Here is a 10,752-nt window from a genome sequence, read left to right as displayed (position 1 = left end):
GGGGAAACAGGAAGATTGGGATAAAGGAGGTTGGATAGAGGAGTAGGGAAGCACATATCTTAGTTAAGGGAGCCACCTTAGTGTTGGCAAAAGACCCTTTTAAAAAGGAAAAAAGAGGGCTGGAGAGATGGTTCAGAGGTTAAGAGCATTGCCTGCTCTTCCAAAGGTCCTGAGTTCAATTCCCAGCAACCACATGGTGGCTCACAACCATCTGTAATGGGGTCTGGTGCCCTCTTCTGGTCTACACACACACAGACAGAATATTGTATATATAATAAATTAAAAAAATTAAAAAAAAAACAAATCTAATTTTTAAAAAAAGGAAAAAAGAAAAGAATTAATTTTAGGACAATCTTTTAGTTCTCAACCTGTGAGTCACGACATCTTTGGGGACAAATGGCCCTTTCGTGGGAGCTGCCTAAGACCATCCTGCATATCAGAATTTTACATTATGATTCATAACAGTAGCAAAATTACAATCATGAAGAAGCAATGAAAATAAACTTATGTTGGGGGACACCACAACATGAGAAACTGTATTAAAGGTCACAGCATTAGGAAGGTTAAGAACCATTGTCATAGATGAACATAGGTACAAATTTTCTCAACAAAAGACTTGCAAACTACTTAAAAAAGATCATCCAAAATGGCCAAGTCAACCTCATCCTAGAGGTTCAACATACATGTGGTTCAACATACATGAATCAATAAATGTAATCCATCACATAAATATACTCAAATACAGAAACCAAGTGAAAATCTCATTAGATGCAGAAAAGGCCTTTACAGAATTCAATATTCCCTCATGACAAAAATCCTGGAGAATCTAGAGACACAGGAAACACCTCAACACAATAAAGGCAATAGCAATATACAACAAGCACACACTCAAAATTTTACTAAATGGAGAAAAACTTGAACTACTTCCATTACAATTAAGAACAAGGCAAGAAGCCAGGCAGTAGTGGTGGTGCATGCACTTGGGAGGCAGAGGCAGGTGGATCTCTGTGAGTTCGAGGCCAGCGTGGTCTACAGAGCTAGTTCCAGGACAGGCACCAAAGCCACAGAGAAACCCTGACTTGAAGAAAAAAAGCAAGATAAGGATGTCCATTCTCTGCACTCTTGTTCAACTATAGGCCTTGAGGTCTTAGAGTATCCTTATTTGCAGATGGTAAGATTCTATACACTGAAAAACCCTGAAAATGCCACCAACAAAAACACCTGAAGCTGATGAACATATTCATGGAAGTAGCAGGACACAAAGTTAAAACAAAAAGCAGTAGCCTTCCTATATACCAACAATAAACATACAGAGGAAAAAGTAAGAAAACAATCACATTAACAATAGCCTTAAAATCACATTTTTAGTCCAACCAAAGAAGTGAAATTCAGGCTTTTACCATGAAAACTTTAAGACACTTAAAAAAAAGAGAATGAAGATACCAAAAGGCAGAAATACCACCCATGCTCAGGGACTAAGGGTGATAATGGAGACAGCTTTCCAGCCAGAGGTAATCCCCAGATTTGATGCCATACCAATCAATTCCAATACAATATCCATAGAAACTCAGAGAAGAACCTTAAAATTGATACAGAATCACAGAAGACCCCCAAAAAGTAAGTCAAAATAGTCCTGAAGAATAAAAATAATGCCAGACTTACCACCAAACCTGATTTTCAGTTACGCCACAGATACCTAATAATCAAAACAGCATGCCGCTAGCACATGAAAATTACTAATGAATGGGAAAAAAAAAAACAAGACCTAGCTATAAGTCCATGCACCTACAGCCACCTAACTTTTGACAAAGATGCTAAAACACAGTGTTGAGAAAAGACATCATCTTTAAACAATGGTGTTGGGAAAACTGGATATCTGTGTGTAGAAAAATGAAACTTGATCTTTTTTTTTCTCACCCTTCACACAAACCAATTCCAAATGGGTCAAAAAAAAATCTCAATATTAGACCTGAAACAGAAGAAAGAGTAGTGGGTCCACTTCAGGATGTGGCCCACGTAAGGACTTCCTGAGCAGGATTTTAGAAGTGCAGGAAATAAGACCAACAATCAACAAGCACGAATCCATGGAATTCAAAGGCCTCTGTGCTGCAAAGGAAACAATTGACTGGCAAGTCAACAGAATGGGGAAGATTCTTTGCCAGATATATATCTGATAGAATATTAGTGTCTAGTATACAGGGAACTCAAAAAAACTAACCAATAAAACAAACCAGTTTTTAATCTAGGCTAAAGAACTAAACAGTTTAGTTGGTGGGAGTGAAAATTTGAATTAGCTGCTGTGGGAATCAGTGTAGCAGTTCCTCGGAAGACTAGAAATAGATCTACTTTATGACCCAATGATACCATTCCTGGGCATAGACCCAAAAGACTATTTTCTGCTATAGAGACTCATGACCATCCATGTTTATAGTTACTCTATTCACAATAGCTAGGACATGGAAACAACATAGATACCCATGAATGGATGAATGACTATGAACTGTGGTACTATACACAATAGAATTTTATTCAGCCATAAGGAAAAAATGAAATCAAGGACTTTGCAGGTAAAAGGATGAAGCTGGAAAACATACTAAGTGAGCCAATGCAGATCGGAAAGAAATAGATTCTCACTAATATGTGGATCTTACTGTTGAAGCTTTCAGTGTGTGAGTACCTTTAAAACCCATAAACCCAGAAAGGAACCGTTGGTGGCGAGGGGAAAGAAAGATCTTAAGCAAGGGGGCAGTATAACGTAGGTAACATGAAGGAGAAAATGGAAATGCTAGGACGGAAGTTTTAAGTGGGAAGGAGAATGGGGAGGGGAGGGCGGATGAGGAGGTTGAGGAAAGGATAAGTAATTTCTAAGGATGTTGGAAAAAGCCACATGGAAACCTATGTTGTAAGCTTCCTAAATAGCTCTTGGCATAGCAAGGTATACCTGCGGGCACTGTGCTGGCTAATGGTGACTGTCAACTTCATTGCATCTGGAATCCACTAAAACTTAAGCTGCTGAACTTTCCTGTGTGGGATTTTTTATTCAGAATATTTGAAACAAGAGCCATTACCGATCTGGGCCAGACTTTCTGATGGCGGCCTACATGAAGGCATATGGAAGAAGGAAACTGCTGTTTGCCTGCTTGCCCTCATCTTGTTGTAAGTCCATCTGTCTGTTGTTAGAACATTCCTTCACCAATATTAGAACCACCGTCTTTGGGATTCCAGTGTAGACGGAAGACCAGCAGCTTTCCAGAGTCCTTCAGACTTTTGGCATCTGGTTGTGACCGCTGAGACATCCAGCCTCGCAGACTAAACAATGACCATATTCTTCCTCTCTCCATTGTGAGTCGGCCATTGCTGTACTCCCTGGAATACATGTTATAATCCAGCCTGGAATACATGTTATAATCCAGCCTAAGAGATCCCTGTTTAATATATTTGTATCTATTCTATCAGTTCTGATAGAATACACTGGCGAACTAATGTAAGCACAGTAGTGGCATAAATGTTAGGGGGGTAACCAACCACTTTCCAATTGGGTTTAAGGCGTGCATCACAGGAGGAAACACATGCCTTAGTACTGGAAATCTGGCCAAGAACCCTTTGTTGTGGAGCTCACAGACCTCAAGGGTGAAACAAACAGCCCTCTAAATTCATGTTTCTCTGCACACCGATGAATGCAGATTTTATCAGAGAGATCTCTTCATGCAGTGAACGGTGGCTAAGTTAATGCAGAACTCATAACTGGTCCAAGGGAAGAAACAAAGTGACTGTGGATACAGTCACGGGTTGGACATCTTTATCACACCCCCTCCCCAAGGGACCATCGCGGAAGAGTGTTGTAAGAGTCAGATTTTGGGGATGACTGGAGCAAAATGCAGTCTTATGGATGTAATAGGACCTCTCCACTTGTGAACTGAGAGAGCTGAAGTTGCCTGTACAGGGGCAAGCCAGTCAACATTCTAGCACGGGATGGAAAGGAATTCATGACCCCCCCCACCCCAGGTAAGGAGCCATGAGCAGTTGATGGCTTCTGGGGAAGGGGTAGTCAGTTTTCTTTAAGGATATGGCTCCTAGGAGGTTGACCATGCTCCAGGGGATGGCTCCAATGTCCAGATGTATATGAACAGGGCTATTGGAATCAATGGGTTATTGAACTTTAAAAAATAGAAGACATAAATTTAAAGTGGAGCTAGGAAGTAAGCAAGGTGGATCTCTAAGAAGTTAAGATGAAGAATTGGGTGTGAATATGTTCAAAATACATTGTATGAAAATCTCAAAATATTAATAAACGTATTTGCTTTTAAAAAGACTGAGCTGAAAAAAAAATTAAAAATTAAAAAAAAAGACTGAGCTGCTCTGGGGACCTGAGATTAGGGAAGAACCAAAAATCATACAGAAGGGCCAGACACTGAGAAGCTAAAGGGTACAGGCAGCAGGAGGCTCAGGCAGGTAAATGGATTCACAAGAAGAGATAACCCTCTCTTCCTCGGTTAGGATCTTTGATGGTTAGGATCAGATCTCATCAGCTAAGGATCATCCTGAAGTTCGGCAAGCTGAGCCTGAGGCCTAGCAGTGGATCAACCTTGGGAGCCGCCTCCCTGTCCCTGCTGTAGAATACTTAAGTTCCATGAATGTACTTGATATACCATAGCTTCTTTCCTTTCGCCCGTGACTAATACTCAAAGCTCTTGAAGGCAAGAAGACAGGTCCTCTGCCAGACCCCAGGCCTCTGGCTGCTTCTCACACTCCCAGTGGCCTTGGGAAACACACACCCCAAAACAATAACATTAGTATCCCTTGGGGTACCATCTGAGGAGTCTTGGGAGGGTGAGAACACCCACACACACCTTCCCCCTCCCCTCCTCCAATCCTCCCACCCTTCCCACCCCTGCTCAGTCCACAGACTACAAACTTAAGTGTAGCCAGCAGAGGTCTCTGGTACTCAAGAAAAGAGAGAGAGAGAGAGAGAGAGAGAGAGAGAGAGAGAGAGAGAGAGAGAGAGAGAGACCAAACACTTCTCCAGTATAGACTCACTGGGCAGTGCACAGACCAGGCTCTCAAAGTCATCTTCTATGCACAAGAAATTGGAAACCAGCCTAGAATATATGAGATCCTACCTTCAAATAAATGAACAAGAACTCAGAAAGATCTCAGATCATCCAACGAAACATTTCAAAGTCTTAGAAGAAGAAAGGAAGGAGGGACGGAGAGAGGGAGGGAAGGTAGGTCAGGGAAGAAATAAAGAAATGTACTCAATGAAAAACCCAAAGACTCCACCAGAATACTCTTAGAACTGATCATTTTTATTGAAAGAATTTCCTACACTATATGCTGATCTCCTCTCTCACCTCCCCAGAGTCCCATCTCCCCAACCACCCAACTCCATGCCCTTTCTCTCTCTCTCTCTCTCTCTCTCTCTCTCTCTCTCTCTCTCTCTCTCTCTCCTGAAAAAAAGGCCAACAAACAAAACCCCAAAAAAATTAAATGAATAAACACAAGAAACATAGACAAAGAAAACCCATAAAAACACAAAATGATTATCATTTTCAGCGAAGTGGTAAAATACAAAATTTTCCTACAGACATCCATAGCTTTTCTATATGACAATAAGAAATCTGCAGAGAAAGAATTGGGTGGAGGGAATGCTGTTCAAATAGTTTAAAAAGAAAATCCTAGGAACAGCCCTAATAAAAGGGTAGAAGCCTTCCAAATGAAAACTGGGAGTTACCGAAGGAAGAAATTGGAAAGGACGCGGCAGAGAGCAAGTCCTCCCACATGCACGGACTGGCAGAATGATACTGCTAAAATGGCCGGGCTATCAAAAGTCAGTTCAGACTTAACAATCCTCATCAAAACAGAAAGGAATTCTTTACAGAACTTAAAATAAAAAGTCCCAGAGCTCCTAGGAAGACACAAAAGTCCCCCAAACGGCCAATCAATCCTTACCAGAAAGGGCAGTGCTGGGAACGTAATCCCAGCACTTGAGAAGCGGAAGAAGATCTCAGGCTGGGGATGGGGCTCAGAGCACTGGCTTCTTTTGCAAAGAACCTGAGTTCAGTTCCCAGCACCCATTTGGCAACTCACAACCATCTGTAACTCCAGCTCCAGGGAACCTGATGTCTGCCTCTGGTTTCCGTGGATACCAAGCACACACACACACACACACACACACACAGAGAGAGAGAGAGAGAGAGAGAGAGAGAGAGAGAGAGAGAGAGAGAGAGAGATTCACGAAGGCAAAGCACCCATACAATACATTTTAAATGTTTTTAAAAGAAGATTCTCAGATTCAGGGCCAGCTGAGCTACGTAGCAAGCCCCGTCTCACACGCTAAGGACAGTGTTCTCTTTCTTTGTTCCTAGAAGGCTGTAAAAATTAGGAGTATTTGGGGGTTGGAGAGATGGTTCCACAGTCGGGAGCACTCGCTGATCTTGGAGAGGACCTGGATTGCGTTCCCAGCACCTACATGGCTAATCACAGTTATTTGTAGCTCCATTTCCAGGATATCTGACACTGTCTTCCGGCCTCCGAGGACAGCAGGCGTGCACAGGGTGTGTATACATATATGAAGGCAGGCACTCATACACATTAAATAAACTGAACACATTTGATAAACAAAATTGGATTATTTCTTCCATGAAAATTTGGTTTAAAAAAGTCTGGAAGCCACTTGGGCATGCACTTTTCTATATAGGAAGATTTTTTTTATAATCCACAAGTTCAATTTATTTAATAATTACAGGGATATTCTGCTTTTTCTAGAGACAGTTTTGAGTAAGTTGTTTGGATAAATTACAGTTTTCTAATGGTAAAATCAAATTTAGATGAAACCCACCAAGCAACTCGGAATATCCTCTTGTTTTCTGTGTTATGTACAGGATTTAGGGTAACATTGCCATTTACTCGTGTCTTCTGCTTCTTTCTGGCCAGCCTCCGCAGGATTGGCAAACTATCTCTAGCCCTTTGCAGTAACGCCGTGGAGACCATTGCTCAGATCCTCCCCACGTGGTATACTCCGTGTCTTTAACTTAATACTCTTCAGGTTTAACCTCTGGAAGATGTGGACATCTCGTTTTGGTTTTAGTTTTGTTTCTCCTTAGGGAAGAGCTGTTGGGAACCTCAGCATATGGGCATTAGCCATCTTTTGGAAAACATCTGGTAATGCTTTTTGGCAGTAATTTTTCTTTTCTTTTCTGTCTTTTTTGTTTGTTTGTTTGGTTGGTTGGTTGACAGGGTTTATCTGTCCTGGAACTAGCACTTGTAGACCAGGCTGGTCTCGAACTCACAGAGATCCTCCTGCCTCTGCCTCCCAAGTGCTGGGATTAAAGACATGCGCCACTACTGCCCGGCCTTGTCAGTAATTTAAATGGCTTACTTTTGCGATGATTGTTTTTTTTTGTTGTTGTTGTTTTGTTTTGGTTTTTCGAGACAGGGTTTCTCTGTAGCTTTGGGGCCTGTCCTGGAACTAGTTCTTGTAGACCAGGCTGGCCTCGAACTCACTGAGATCTGCCTGCCTCTGCCTCCGAGTGCTGGGATTAAAGGCATACATCACCACCTCCCGGCTTGATGGTTTGTTTCAACGTTAATTTGCCACAAATTAGAACCACCTGAGTAGGAAGCCTCACCTGAAGAGTCCTGAGACTCATGAGGGAGGACCTGGCCCAGACGACCGAGGGCAGAAGGAAGATGATTCGCCTTTTCCTTGCGGGCCTTCCCTCTCGCCCCTGAGCTGACTGACCCCGCCGGTGAAGGTGATGACTCCTTCACGGATATTAGTTCTAAGGCCCCTGTCACTGACTAGGACCCTCCAGGCAGCTTCCAGGTTTCATGTGCTACACCAGGACTGTGGAGACTCCCAGCTTCATGCATTGAGCAACTAAGTACCAAGTTGTCGGCCTCCCCAGTGTGAAACAGCTACTGTGGAGTTACTCTGACTGTTGAGGCGGCCAGCCTTGAGGGTTAAACAACCTCTGGGTTCACAGCCTCTCAGGTCTGAGAAAACTGTTGTTATTATTTTATCATACGCCAATTTAGTAATATATATATATATGTATATATATATATATATATATAAATGTGTATATATATGCATGCGTATGTTCCTCTAGACGACCCTGACTAACACAAACTAAACAGACCAGTATAGGAATCTTCAACCTGTACAAACTGCTATTCAGGCTGCTCTGCAGCCTAGGCCCAAGTGGCTTTTGGTCCTGGTGTTTTATCGCAGCAACAGACAGTAAACGAGAACAGAAATTGGTACCGAGAGTGGGGCTGCTATGAGGGACCTGACCACGTGGCTTTCACGCCTTGGACTGTTTGAGGGAGAAATGTAGAACAATCGAGTGCTCAAGCTTAGTGGGCTGTTCTGTGAACATGAGAAGTCGTGCCGAGAGGAACGCAGATAATGAACCCTGGCTTAGGAAGCCGAAGAGGGAAGTTTGAGTGTTCCCTGAAGACTCTGTCAGGACCCTCCGTGTGATACATCTGAATTCGGAAACACAGCAAGTGAAACTTGTACTTTACTAGGACAATAGATGCTGATCACCCGGAGCTGAGGAATCTGTGAGTATGGAGTCCACTATTATTCTGGGGAGTATTCCCAACAGGCTCGGGCGGGCCCACTTCTCCAGCTTTGCCGCCTGAGGCTCACACAGCTTATCTGTCTTACAGGCTCAGCCTCGTACATCTGCTGTTATCCTTGGTGGGGACCCCCACAGTCTCGGAATCTCCAGTGTGCTGGACTCTCCACGGCAACTGAGACTGCACCTGCACCAGTAGCCACCTGGCTTTCCTGCACCTTCACCCATAGGCGCCTGGCTTTCCTGCAGGGCCTCTGACTGCCACATGAATCCAGGCCTCAGCTCTCTACAGCTCCTTCAATACTTCAAAACCAGTAGCCTGTGGGAGATGCTTACACCTTATTTACCAGGTTCTGCTGACAGTTTGGTGTGCACCCCTGGCCTCCCACTGGACCACAGCTTCTATACCAGTTATTTAAATCACTTCTATATTCTGGATTTGAGACCTTTATAAGATGCCTACGTTACAAATAATTTCTTCTAGAAATGAGCCTATTTTTCACTCTCTGAATGGTATATGTTAACAAATGAAAGGTTTTAATTATAATAGAGTCCAAGTCATCAATTTTCTTTTAATTAAAATTTTCTATTTTTTTGGGCTGGAGAGATGGCTCAGAGGTTAAGAGCACTGGCTGCTCTTCCAGAGGTCCTGAGTTCAATTCCCAGCAACCACATGGTGGCTCACAACCATCTGTAATGAGATCTGGCGCCCTCCTCTGGCATGTGGGTATACATCGAGGCAGAATGTTGTATACCTAATAAATAAATAAATCTTTAAAAAAAAATTCTATTTTTTGAGTTTCATACATGAGTACCATAATTACATCATTTTCCCTTCCCTCCCTCATCTCAAATTACATCCTTGTCTCCCAAATTCTCTCTTGAATTCATGACCGTGTGTGTGTGTGTGTGTGTGTGTGTGTGCATGCACACACACACGCAAGCGCACGTGTGCACAAAACCACTTAGTATTCCCCACAGGTGCACGTATAAAGCTGACCACTTGGTGTTCAAACACCAATCAAGGCACTCATCCCAGAAAGAAACCCATTCTCCTTCCCTCCTCAGCCACTGATTTCCTGTGGGTCCACGTCTAGGGCTGGGGCCTAGGGAAATAAGTCCCATCCATGTTGGCACGTCAAATGGTGTGGTCATCAGGTAGGACTCCTCTAGCCAACCATACTGCTGATATTTCGTGGGTATAGCACCCTTGCCATATGGGGCAATACGATCTGGACAGCTAGTGTCTGATCTGTAGAAATAGGAGTGGCGGCAGGGCTGTGTCCCCAACACCCCGGCCGCTTGGCTAGCTCATGCCCGAAATAACAACACACAAACTGCATTCATTTAAGAACTGCTTGGCCCATGAACTCTAGCCCTTACAGGCTAATTCTCACACCTGGACTAGCCCATTTCTAATGATGTGTGTAAGCACCCCAAGGTGCGCTTACTGGGAAGATTCTAGCCTCCGTCCATCCTGGTGTCTCTGCTCCAGAGAGCAGAGCTGTCCGGTCCCTCTGTAAGCAGAGCAGAGTCTGACCTCACTTCCTCTTCTGCCCAGAATTCTATTCTGTTTACTCCTCCCACCAATACATTAACCTATGAGGCCAAGCAGTGTGTTTATTACTTAACCAATGAAATCAACAGATTAATATATGACACTCCCACATCACTGATCCACTGGTTCCCACAGTCTTCTTTCACGATATTTCCTGAGGCCTAGAAATCGGGGTTGTATTGTGCATGTGTCCATTGAGGCCGAGCTCCTCGTGGCCAGTTAGTCTCTGCCTTCTGACCAGCTGTAGGTCTCTGTAGTTTCCTGTCTGCTACAAAGAAGCAGCATCTTTGGTGGAGGGCGAGAGCTACACTTGCCTGTGGGTAGAAGGATGAGTGTTTAGAATACAGATGGAAACTCTATTGCTGTAGAAAAGACAGTAGTGGGTTCTCCTCTAGGACCAATGACCTCTCCAGCCACAGGGAGTTGGCTGGGCTTATAGCATGAACTCCCAGCTGGTGAGTAGGCCTTCAGTCCAATGAGATAACTGTTCCTTACCCCAAGATATAAGTGCCCCTATCAAACCACTGTGGATCTTGCCAGGCTAGTCACTGTCACGGTCTAGTCTTCACAGCTGAATAAGACTATTTAATGGCTTCACTACCTCAGCAG

This window comes from Alexandromys fortis, unplaced genomic scaffold, assembly GCF_014885135.2.
Source record: "Alexandromys fortis isolate MF-2015 unplaced genomic scaffold, M_Fortis_MF-2015_v1.1 scaffold_59, whole genome shotgun sequence".
NCBI classification, from domain to species: Eukaryota; Metazoa; Chordata; class Mammalia; order Rodentia; family Cricetidae; genus Alexandromys; species Alexandromys fortis.
Note: the sequence above shows the minus strand (reverse complement) of the source record.